Source organism: Lolium perenne, chromosome 3 (genome assembly GCF_019359855.2).
Source record: "Lolium perenne isolate Kyuss_39 chromosome 3, Kyuss_2.0, whole genome shotgun sequence".
In the NCBI taxonomy this organism is placed as follows: Eukaryota; Viridiplantae; Streptophyta; class Magnoliopsida; order Poales; family Poaceae; genus Lolium; species Lolium perenne.
In genome coordinates, this window is record NC_067246.2 from 58056906 (window position 1) to 58070056 (window position 13151).

Below are 13151 nucleotides of genomic sequence, written 5' to 3' on the forward strand. Positions count from 1 at the left end.
GAGCCTTATGGTTGTCTTTAAATTTCATGTTGAGTAGTATTTCAAAGAAGTTGTAATAGTTGCTACATGGGAGAACAATCATGAAGATGGCGCCATTGACCTTGACGCTACGCCGACGATGATGGAGATCATGCCCGATGATGATGGAGATCATGTCCGTGCTTTGGAGATGAAGATCAAAGGCGCAAAGACAAAAGGGCCATATCGTATCACATATGAACTGCATGTGATGTTAATCCTTTTATGCATCTTATTTTGCTTAGATCGCGACGGTAGCATTATAAGATGATCCCTCTCACTGAAATATCAAGATAATAAAGTGTTCATCCTTAGTAGCACCGTTGCCAAGACTTGTCGTTTCGAAGCATCTCGTGATGATCGGGTGTGATAGAATCAACAAGTGCATACAACGGGTGCAAGCCAGTTTTGCACATGCGGATACTAAGGTGGCCTTGACGAGCCTAGCATGTACAGACATGGTCTCGGAACACGTGATACCGAAAGGTAGAGCATGAATCATATGATTGATATGATGAACACTTTGAGTGTTCGCCATTGAAATTACATCTTGTCTCGTGATGATCGGACTTAGGTGTGGTGGATTTGGTTCGTGTGATCACTAAGACAATTCGAGGGATATTGTTTTGAGTGGGAGTTCACCTAGTTTTTAATTATGTTGAATTAAAATTTAAACTCAATTTGTCATAAACTTAGTCTAAACTATTGCAAATATATGTTGTAGCTATGGCGTCCCCAATCAATTTTAACCAGTTCCTAGAGAAAGAAAAGCTTAAGAGCAACGGTAGCAACTTCACCGACTGGTTTCGTCATGTGAGGATTTTCCTCGCTGGCGGAAATCTGCAATATGTGCTTGATGCACCGCTAGGTGACCCTCCTGCAGAAACTGAAACCGATGAAGTAAAGAATGTTTACGCAACTCGGAAAACTCGGTACTCTCAAGTTCAGTGTGCCATCCTATGCAGTCTGGAAGTCGATCTTCAAAAACGTTTTGAGCACCACGATCCACATGAGTTGATAAAAGAGTTGAAGACTATTTTTGAAACTAATGCGGCCGTGGAATGCTATGAAGCATCGAAACACTTCTTCAGTTGCATGATGGAAGAAGGTAGCTCCGTTAGTGAGCACATGCTCGTTATGACCGGGCATGCGAAGAAACTCAGTGACTTGGAAATAGTTATTCCTAACAGACTGGGGATTAATCGTATCCTTCAATCACTGCCACCTAGTTACAAGAACTTTGTGATGAACTACAATATGCAGAACATGAACAAAGAGTTACCTGAACTCTTCTCCATGCTTAAAGCTGCTGAGATTGAGATCAAGAAAGAGCACCAAGTGTTGATGGTCAACAAGACCACCAATTTCAAGAAACAGGGCAAGTCTAAAGGCAAATTCAAGAAGGGTGGCAAGAAAGCTGCCACGCCTCCTGTGAAACCTAAGACTGGCCCTAAACACGATCTTTGAGTGCTATTCGCAAGGAGAAGGGACACTGGAAGCGTAATTGCTCCAAGTATTTGGCGGATCTGAAGAGCGGCCTTGTCAAGAAGAAGAAAGAAGGTATATCTGATATACATATTATAGATGTTTATCTTACTGGTTCTCGTACTAGTACCTGGGTATTTGATACTGGTTCGGTTGCTCATATTTGTAACTCGAAACAGGAACTAAAGAATAAACGAAGACTACTAAAGGATGAAGTGACGATGCGCGTTGGAAATGGATCCAAAGTCGATGTGATCGCTGTCGGCACACTTCCTCTACATCTACCTTCGGGATTAGTTTTAAGCCTAAATAATTGTTATTTTGTACCCGCGTTGAGCATGAACATTATATCTGGATCTTGTTTAATGCAAGACGGTTATTCATTCAAGTCTGAGAATAATGGTTGTTCTATTTTTATGAATAATATCTTTTATGGTCGAGCACCTGAAAAGAATGGCTTATTTCTGTTAGATCTCGATAGTAGTGATACACATATACATAACATTGATGCTAAGCGAATTAAATTAAATGATAATTCTACTTATATGTGGCACTGTCGTCTTGGTCATATTGGAGTGAAACGCATGAAGAAACTCCATACCGATGGATTACTTGAATCACTTGACTTTGAGTCACTTGATAGATGCGAAGCATGTCTAATGGGAAAAATGACTAAGACTCCATTCTCTGGTATTATGGAGCGAGCTACAGACTTATTGGAAATCATACATACCGATGTGTGTGGACCAATGAGTGTAGCCTCGCGCGGTGGTTATCGTTATGTTCTAACCTTCACAGATGATCTGAGTAGATATGGGTATATCTATTTCATGAAACATAAATCCGAAACTTTTGAGAAGTTTAAGGAATTCCAAAGTGAAGTAGAAAATCAACGTAACAAGAAGATCAAATTTCTACGATCTGATCGCGGAGGTGAATATCTGAGTTATGAGTTTGGCATGCATTTAAAGAAATGCGGAATAGTTTCACAATTGACACCGCCGGGAACACCACAACGTAACGGTGTGTCCGAACGTCGTAATCGAACTCTCTTAGATATGGTTCGTTCTATGATGTCTCTTACTGATTTGCCGTTATCATTTTGGAGTTATGCATTAGAGACAGCCGCATTCACTTTAAATAGAGCACCATCAAAATCCGTTGAAACGACACCGTATGAATTATGGTTTAACAAGAAACCTAAGTTGTCGTTCCTTAAAGTTTGGGGTTGTGAAGCCTATGTAAAGAAGTTACAACCGGACAAGCTAGAACCCAAAGCGGAGAAATGCGTCTTCATAGGATACCCTAAGGAAACTATAGGGTACACTTTCTATCACAGATCGGAAGGCAAAATCTTTGTTGCTAAGAACGGAACCTTTCTTGAGAAAGAATTTCTCACTAAAGAAATGACTGAAAGAAAAGTAGAACTCGATGAGATTGATGAATCTTCACTAGTTGATCAGAGTAGCGCGGTACCGGAAATTGTTCCTGTGCCGCCTACACCGACAACAGAGGAAGCTAATGATAATGATCATGAAACTTCAAACGAGATAGCTACTGAACCTCGCAGATCGACAAGGGAACATGCCACTCCTGATTGGTACGATCCTTGTCTAAATGTCATGATTGTAGACAACAATGATGAGGACCCTGTGACGTATGAAGAAGCGATGATGAGCCCAGATTCCAACAAATGGCAAGAAGCCATGAAATCTGAAATGGGATCCATGTATGATAACAAAGTGTGGACTTTGGTAGACTTACCTGATAGCCGAAAGGCTGTCGAGAATAAATGGATATTCAAGAGAAAAACAGATGCTGATGGTAATATTACTGTCTATAAAGCTCGACTTGTCGCAAAGGGTTTCCGACAAATTCAAGGTGTTGACTACGATGAGACTTTCTCACTTGTAGCGAAGCTAAAATCTATGAGGATTTTGTTAGCAATAGCTGCATTTTTCGATTATGAGATTTGGCAAATGGATGTCAAAACGGCATTCCTTAATGGAGACATTGAGGAAGAGTTGTATATGGTACAACCCAAAGGTTTTGTCGATCCTAAAAATGCTGACAAAGTATGCAAACTTCAGCGTTCAATTTATGGACTGAAGCAAGCATCGAGAAGTTGGAACCGACGCTTTGATAAGGTGATCAAAGACTTCGGGTTTATACAGTGTCATGGAGAGGCATGTATTTACAAGAAAGTGAGTGGGAGCTCTATAGCATTCCTGATATTATATGTAGATGACATATTATTGATTGGGAATGATATAGAACTATTAAGCAGTGTAAAAGGTTATTTGAATAATAGTTTTTCAATGAAAGACCTTGGTGAAGCATCGTATATATTAGGCATCAAGATTTATAGAGATAGATCAAGATGCCTAATAGGGCTATCACAAAGTACATACCTGGACAAGATTCTAAAGAAGTTTAGAATGGACGAAAGTAAGAAAGGTTTTTTACCTATGTTACCAGGCAAGGTCTTGAGTAAGACTCAAGGACCGGCTACGGCAGAAGAAATAGAAAGGATGAGTCAGATCCCCTATGCCTCGGCAGTAGGCTCTATCATGTATGCCATGCTATGTACTAGACCAGATATAGCACATGCTGTCAGTTTGACTAGCAGATATCAAAGTGATCCAGGAATGGAACACTGGACAGCGGTCAAGAATATCCTGAAGTACTTGAAAAGAACCAAGGATATGTTTCTTTGTTATGGAGGTGACCAAGAGCTCGGTGTAACCAGTTACACCGATGCAAGTTGGACCACTGATCCTGATGACTCTAAGTCACGATGCAGGTACGTGTTTATATTGAATGGTGCTGCGATGGCTGGGCAAGCTCAAAGCAGTGCACGGTGGCGAAGTCTTCAACAGAATCGGAGTACATAGCGGCTTCAGAGGCTTCATCAGAAGCGGTATGGATGAAGAGGTTCATTGTAGAGCTCGGTGTGGTTCCTAGTGCATTGGACCCATTAGTCATATACTGTGACAACATGGGTGCCATCGCCAATGCACAAGAACCAAGGTCACACAAGAGGCTGAAGCATATCAAGCTGCGTTATCATTCGATTCGCGAGTACATCGAAGATGGAGAAGTAAAGATTTGCAAAGTACACACTGATCTGAATGTAGCAGATCCGTTGACTAAAGCTCTCCCTAGGGCAAAGCATGACCAACACCAGAGTGCCATGGGTGTTAGGTACCTTACAATGTAATCGAGATTATTGACTCTAGTGCAAGTGGGAGACTGTTGGAGATATGCCCAAGAGGCAATAATAAAAGTGGTTATTATATATATCTTTATGTTTATGATGAATGTTTATATACCATGCTATAATTGTATTAACCGAAACATTGATACATGTGTGATATGTAAACAACAAAGAGTCCCTAGTATGCCTCTTAACTAGCTTGTTGATTAATGGATGATTAGTTTCATAATCATGAACATTGGATGTTATTAATAACAAGGTTATATCATTATATGAATGATGTAATGGACACACCCAATTAAGCGTAGCATAAGATCACGTCATTAAGTTATTTGCTATAAGCTTTCGATACATAGTTACCTAGTCCTTATGACCATGAGATCATGTAAATCACTTATACCGGAAAGGTACTTTGATTACATCAAACGCCACTGCTTAAATGGGTGGTTATAAAGATGGGATTAAGTATCCGGAAAGTATGAGTTGAGGCATATGGATCAACAGTGGGATTTGTCCATCCCGATGACGGATAGATATACTCTGGGCCCTCTCGGTGGAATGTCGTCTAATGTCTTGCAAGCATATGAATAAGTTCATAAGAGACCACATACCACGGTACGAGTAAAGAGTACTTGTCAGGAGACGAGGTTGAACAAGGTATAGAGTGATACCGATGATCAAACCTCGGACAAGTAAAATATCGCGTGACAAAGGGAATTGGTATCGTATGTGAATGGTTCATTCGATCACTAAAGTCATCGTTGAATATGTGGGAGCCATTATGGATCTCCAGATCCCGCTATTGGTTATTGGTCGGAGAGAGTTCTCAACCATGTCCACATAGTTCGCGAACCGTAGGGTGACACACTTAAGGTTTGATGTTGAAATGGTAGAACTTGAATATGGAATGGAGTTCGAAGTATTGTTCGAAGTCTCGGATGGGATCCCGGACATCACGAGGAGTTCCGGAATGGTCCGGAGAATAAGATTCATATATAGGAAGTCATTTTATGAGTTTGAAAATGATCCGGTGCATTTATGGAAGGTGCTAGAAGGTTCTAGAATATTCCAGAAGAAAGTCACTTTGGAAGGCGGGGTCTCGAAGGGACTCCACCACCATGGCCGGCCAATCCTAGGGGGTGGAGTCCCAGGTGGACTCCACCTATGGTGGCCGGCCACTGATACGCGTACAGCACGCGTCCGTTGGGAACCCCAAGAGGAAGGTGTGATGCGTACAGCGGCAAGTTTTCCCTCAGTAAGAAACCAAGGTTTATCGAACCAGTAGGAGCCAAGAAGCACGTTGAAGGTTGATGGCGGCGAGATGTAGTGCGGCGCAACACCAGGGATTCCGGCGCCAATGTGGAACCTGCACAACACAACCAAAGTACTTTGCCCCAACGAAACAGTGAGGTTGTCAATCTCACCGGCTTGCTGTAACAAAGGATTAGATGTATAGTGTGGATGATGATTGTTTGCAGAAAACAGTAGAACAAGTATTGCAGTAGATTGTATTCGATTAAAAGAATGGACTGGGGTCCACAGTTCACTAGAGGTGTCTCTCCCATAAGATAAATAGCATGTTGGGTGAACAAATTACAGTTGGGCAATTGACAAATAGAGAGGGCATGAGAATGCACATACATGATATGATGAGTATTGTGAGATTTAATTGTGCATTACGACAAAGTACATAGACCGCTATCCAGCATGCATCTATGCCTAAAAAGTCCACCTTCAGGTTATCATCCGAACCCCTTCCAGTATTAAGTTGCAAACAACAGACAATTGCATTAAGTATGGTGCGTAATGTAATCAATAACTACATCCTCGGACATAGCATCAATGTTTTATCCCTAGTGGCAACAGCACATCCACAACCTTAGAACTTTACATCATCCTTGTCCCAGATTTAATGGAGGCATGAACCCACTATCGAGCATAAATACTCCCTCTTGGAGTTAAGAGTAAAAACTTGGCCAGAGCCTCTACTAATAACGGAGAGCATGCAAGATCATAAACAACACATAGGTAATGTTATCACCAGAATTTGACCGAGTCAGAGGTGGGCCGCGATCAAGATGAAGTTGAAGAATTTATACATAGAAGAAATACGTGAATCGGCCTTATGTACCAAGTTGGGCGAATTGCCCGTGTATCTGTAACATATTAGGATATGTGTCGGTTAGTTAGAGTTTTACCCGTGCACGGTTAGGTGCACGCCTAAATTAGAAAGTCCCCTGGACTATAAATATGTATCTAGGGTTTATGGAATAAACAACAACCAACGTTCAACCAACCAAATCAATCTCGGCGCATCGCCAACTCCTTCATCTCGAGGGTTTCTACCGGTAAGCAACATGCTGCCTAGATCGCATCTTGCGATCTAGGCAGCACAAGCTCCACGTTGTTCATGCGTTGCTCGTACTGAAGCCTTGTTGATGGCGAGCAACGTAGTTATCATAGATGTGTTAGGGTTAGCATAGTTCTCCGCGTAAACATGCTATCGTAGTGCAACCCTTGCATATCTAGCCGCCCTCACACCTATCTCAGGTGTGGGGGCGGCACCCCGCTTGATCGTTATTTAGTAGATCTGATCCGTTACGATTGCTCCTTGTTCATCAAGGATTAGTTTAATATCTGCAATAGTTAGGCCTTACAAGGGGCTGGAGGATCCAGCGGCACGTAGGGTGTCGTTCGTTAGTCCTAGACAGGATGTTCGGGGATCAACCTCGTGTTGGTTTTTAGGCCTTGTCTAGGATCGACTTACGATCACCGTGCGTGGCCGCGAGGCCCAATCCTGAGTAGGATGTTCCGATTATGCGGTGAAAACCCTAAATCGTCGTAGATCTAATTAGCTTTATCTTGATCAAGCAGGACCACCATATATTCGTGCACCCCGTACGAATCATGGGTGGATCGGCTCCTTGAGCCGATTCACAGGATAACCTGAGAGCCGATCGAGGCTCGTATTTAATGTTTACGTGTATGCCATGCGAAACTAAGCGAGGCATCTCCATCACCTTCCCGACCAGGTATAGGTCAGGTGGCACGCCCTTGCAATCAGCATCGGACGTGTGACCGAGAAGGCTTTGCGGGCCGTCGCTCGGAGGGACCTCGGCCAGCCGCAGCCCTAGGTTGTTCCGGCTCTACGGTGTTGCCCGTCGCTGCCCGCCGGTGGGTTTCGACGTCAACACATTACGCACGCCCGGTGGGACAAGCTTCTACATCGACCACATCGCCATCTACATCTGAGATGGCGTACGGCACGCCAGTCACGTACGAGGACCTGACCGATGAGCTCAAGAAGAAGTATGACGAGATTAAGGTCATCCTCGAGGCCGACCTCATCGGCTCTTTCCACAGAACCCGTTCCCATGGCATCAGGTGGAAGGGGTTCTCGCCTAATGGTGCACTAGATGGGATAGACCTCTCTGCCCCATCGGAAGAACGCACCAGGTCCCTGCGGCAGGAGATCAACTACCTGGTGGCTCACTCGCTACACCGCCACTCTGAGAACCTGGTCAACACGTTGGAGCGTGTCGCTCTTCGCGTGATCCAGGAGATCATGAGGCACCAGTACTCGCCGTCAGGACCAGCTCTCGGGACACATCAAGGAGAGTTGCCACTCCAGTCCCGTCCACCGCTGCCATATGCGTTGGCAGCACCAGAAGTGCCGGCTTCACCGGCATTCGTCGTCTACAAGATCGGTGGTGACCCTGGTGACTACCAGTTCTTGCCTGAGGCGCCTAAGGAGATCCCTCACGGGTACACGTGCACGTATGTGCCGCGATTGTGGTAGCTTGGGCACTCACAAACCAGGCCACAGCATTAGGAACTCCTGGGAAAACGGGAGGGACGTCAGCGACAGAGCTTGAGAAGCAGACGTGGCTAACTAGGTACGCCACCCCGACGAACCTCCAGAGCTCAGCTCCTGCAGTTGGCTCAGAGCTGGAAAAGCAAACATGGTTGGCTAAGTACGCCACCCCGGCGAATCTTCAGAGTTCAACTCCTGTAGCCAGCACAGCGGATCAGATCGATACCATCTTGAGAGACCAGTTCGGCATGGTGCCGAAAAGGAGGGCAATCGGCTATTCCAAGCCGTATCCCGACGACTACGAGATGATCCCGCTACCACCCAAATATCGGCTCCTGATTTCTCCAAATTCGATGGATCGGATGGTTCCAGCTCCATCGAGCACGTGGGCCGATATTTGGCACAACTAGGACCGGCTTCGGTGTCGGATCAACTACGCGTGAGGATCTTTTCCACGGTCCCTCACGGGATCGGCTTTCGGATGGTACACCTCGTTGCCACCAGACTCCATCCGGACTTGGAAGCAGTTGGAAGAGCAGTTCCATACGCAGTACCATTCAGAGGCTTCCGAGTCCGGCATTGCCGATCTAGCACAATTGCGTCAGAAGCGCGGGGAAACGGTGACAGAATACATCCAACGCTTCAGGAATCTTAGGAACCGATGTTATTCGGTTCGTTTAACTGAAAAGGAAGCAGTCGAGTTGGCAGTAGCAGGCCTCGCAACACCGCTCAAGGACATGGCCTCCCAAGCAGACTATCCCTCACTGGCGCACATGGTTCGAAAGCGTCGGCATATGAACAGCGCCACCGGACCTGTGCAGGGACAAATTCAAGCGTGCAGTAGTCCTGGTCAATGCGGAGGAAGACGAAGTTCTGCGGGAGACCAAGAGGTAGCGGTGGCTGAATGGGCTCGGGGAGGAACCCCGTGTCCTGCAAATGGGTAAAGCCACCAGGCCCGCCCGGGGATTTGATTTTGACGTGACCAAGACTGAGCAAATCTTCGACCTCCTGCTCAAGGAGAAGCGGTTGACGATTCTGAAGGTCTCAAATTCCCCACGGTGCAAGAGCTGAACGGAAAGCCATACTGCAAATGGCATAACTCGCTCTCCCATGCCACCAACGACTGCAGGGTGTGGCGTCAGCACATCCAAGCGGCGATAGAGAAGGGACGACTGATTTTCAACCAGTACGCCATGAAGGTCGACACCCAGCCCTTCCCCGCCGTTAACATGGTATAATGCACTTACCCTGAAGGTTGCCAGCCAGGATCCTCGTTCAGCATCAACATGGTAGGACCTGGGCACCACTCTGGCAAAGATGGAGACGAGGGCAGCTGCTCTCATAGCAAGGACACAGAGGAAGCCGCTCCACGCGATCGGCTCCGTCATGATGGCAAGCGCTACGTCACAGAGGGAGAAGTGAAGAACATCAGATATCAGCGACCCCTCTCTGATCACCTCCTCAACAAGTATGTGAGTCAGTATGACCGACGCCGACGATCCAGCGATGATGATGAAAGAGATCTTCTGGCTAGAGAAGCCAGAAGACATCGTCGGCACGATCACGATGAGGAGGAGCACGAGCGCCGTGCCAAAGAAGAATCAAGGGAGCAAGATGACAACGACAGGCACTGGGACTGCCCCTTCTTCGATTAATCGCTGGGATTCGGGAATGAGCCGATTGCCCACAATCGGCAATTGCCCAGAATGCAACCAAAAGAAGAAGGAGGCAGCCAACGTGTCCGTGTTCAGGCGCTTAGGGCCTCTCCCGCCACAGAGCAAACGCGCTGAGTCCCCTCGGTGGGCGGATCTCGAGGATTCAGAAGATGAGGGACAAGAAGAGGAAGACAGGTACCACCGGCCAAGGTGGTGCCCTGATGGACTCAGTCATTCACAAAAGCGCAGGGTTCAGCGTTTGCACGATCTGGAGGAAGCCGAAAGGATATACTTGCATACGTTAAGGAAGGCACGACCTGATCTGGCTGCGAAAGTTCAGCGAACCCTGGACGAAGAGGGTCGTCCACGGAAAATGGAGTGGCGCCCCAAGCAAAGGAAAGCCGATGATGAAACATCGGCTGGCACAAACATGGTGTTCATCCTCCCTTCGGAGTTCAGTGCTCCAGGATTAGACGAGGCACCTGTGGCACAACTTGACTGCGGCCCACGGCCGGTTATCTTTGAAAAGCCACGAGAAAGAAGCTACAGACATGTGAAGGCCCTGTACTTGCGAGGTTACATCGATGGGAGGCCTGTAAATAAGATGCTGGTGGACACTGGAGCGGCAGTCAACATCATGCCATACTCTATGCTACGTCGGCTGGGACGCTCTAGCTCAGATCTAATCAAGACCAACGTGACATTGAGCGATTTCAATGGCCAAGCATCTGACGCACAAGGTGTTCTGAACGTGGATCTGACCGTAGGAAGGAAAACTATCCCTACAACGTTCTTCATCGTCGATAGCGCGAGCACTTATGCTGTTCTGCTGGGAAGGGATTGGATCCATGCCAACTGCTGCATTCCCTCCACGATGCACCAATGCATAATACAGTGGGATGGAGATGAGGTGGAGGTCGTCCAGGCCGACGACTCAGCCGAAATTTCGACGGCTGGCATGAATGCATGGGAAGCAGCAGGCCAAGAACCCCTCTCAGGTATCAATTTGGACGACTGCGAGCGCATCGACGTGACGAAGGGGAGGGTTAAGCTGGTTTTATCCACTGGCCTGACCATGTAGCTGAAGCAACGCAATGAGCAAACGCGGCGAGGCTGATCCTTGTGATCGGCCCCAAAAATTGTGAAGGAGCATTACAGAACCTTCAGTCAGCGCTCCAATCAATATGGAGGCCGATTCCAGCAATCGGCCAAAATTATCCTAATCACATGTTCGGCCTGTATGCAACGTCAATCTACTGGGCAGCGGCCACGTCGGCAGATGAAAGTCAGCACGAATCCTTGCGGAGCCGACGTGCAAGTGCAGTGCCCTAGCTAATCATAAAAGCCGATATCTGCAGTCACCTGGCAGATTCAGCTCGGGGGGCATATAGTCAGATGGACATGTGCAGCAAACATGTGTACAATGAAACATTAGGGGCCGATTAGAGAGAAATCGGCCAGTAAAAAAAAAATTCATAACAGACAGCCGATGCAAGGGCATCGACTTTAGAATTATACGAGGATTTCCGCCAAGGGGATCTCCACCAAGTCTAGTTCAGCTATCGAGGATTTCCAACCTTTGATACTAGTTTAGCCGTGTTGACAGAAGGGATATATCGGCTTTCTAAAGGAGAAAGGTGATCGGCTTTGGTGCATCTTCTCTAACATTCTCGCCTCGAGTAAGGCTCGGGGGGCAGCAGTGGTAGACGCTCTGTTCATGAGCCGATTGGGGTACCATCGGCTGATCTTTCATCGCAACCTTCTTCACAGATGATGAGTGTTAAAGAAGACCATTAGGTTTGGTTGGAAGAATTCAAAGACCTCCCTGAAGGTTCTATATTATCCACCAGATTTCAAGATCATCGGTTGAAGAATGGAGGGGTGAAATTTTAAAGGACTGATGCATTGCTATCGGCTCATTACGCATTGGCAAAGGGGACAAATCGGCAAGGACAGTAGAAGAGGAAATCGGCTAAATTAAACTCAAAGGAAATCGGCAAGATCAAATTGGGGAAAAGTTCTTCATTGATAGATTTCTTACATAAAGAGCTGATTGCTCCCAAAAGGAAGTACTAGGGGATACATTGCCCCATCTACTACTACTGGTCCTATACTAGAGGTCCTATCTACGGGCCGTCGCTGCCCTCGTCGTCGCCGTCGTCGCCACTGTCGGCGCTGCTCCCGGCGGGCTCATCGTCGCTCCAATGGCCGCCGACCGGGCCTTCATTATCCTCGTCCTCTTCATCAGCGTCGTCGTCGTCGCTGTCGAAGTCGCTGAGGTTCCCCGGCCAGGGGCAGAACCGCTTGGCCGGCGGCTCGTCGGAGGAGGTGTCATCCTCCTCCTCCTCCTCTTCTTCCTCATCCACCTCTTCGGGAGAGGTGAAGTCGCAGGAGAAGCGGTCGTCGTCGCTCTCCTCCTCCGTTTCTCCGCTGACGAGGAAGCGGAGGTCGCTCTCCCCGTCGGTCAGGGACTTGTCATCCTCCGACCAGATGGAGAAGTCATGGCTAGACTCCTCCCCGGCCTCAATGGCGCGGCGGGTGTTGGCTGCGTGGACCTCCGCCGGGTTCGGCTCCGGCGTCGGCTCGCGAGAGGAAGAGGACGGGATGGAGAGATCCGATGAAGCAGAGGAGGAAGAAGACATGGTGGCACAGGAGGGCTTTTGGAGTGCTAGTGCGAAGAAGATACGGAAATAAACTGTGCGGAGCGGTTAAATAAAAGGGGATATAGTGGAAATTCAATGTCACAGCAGTTTCCGAGGAAGTGGTGCCTAAAAGAAAAAAATTAACTGCCAGGTCACGCGGAGAAGTTGAGAAGGCAAGGCATCATGATGACGGATACTGCGACGGTTCTGCCACGACATGACCCGACGAAGAAAAGCAGAGTGATTTTGGAATTACCAATTCCAAAACCAGGGGGGCATGTGTTATCACCAGAATTTGACCGAGTCAGAGGTGGGCCGCG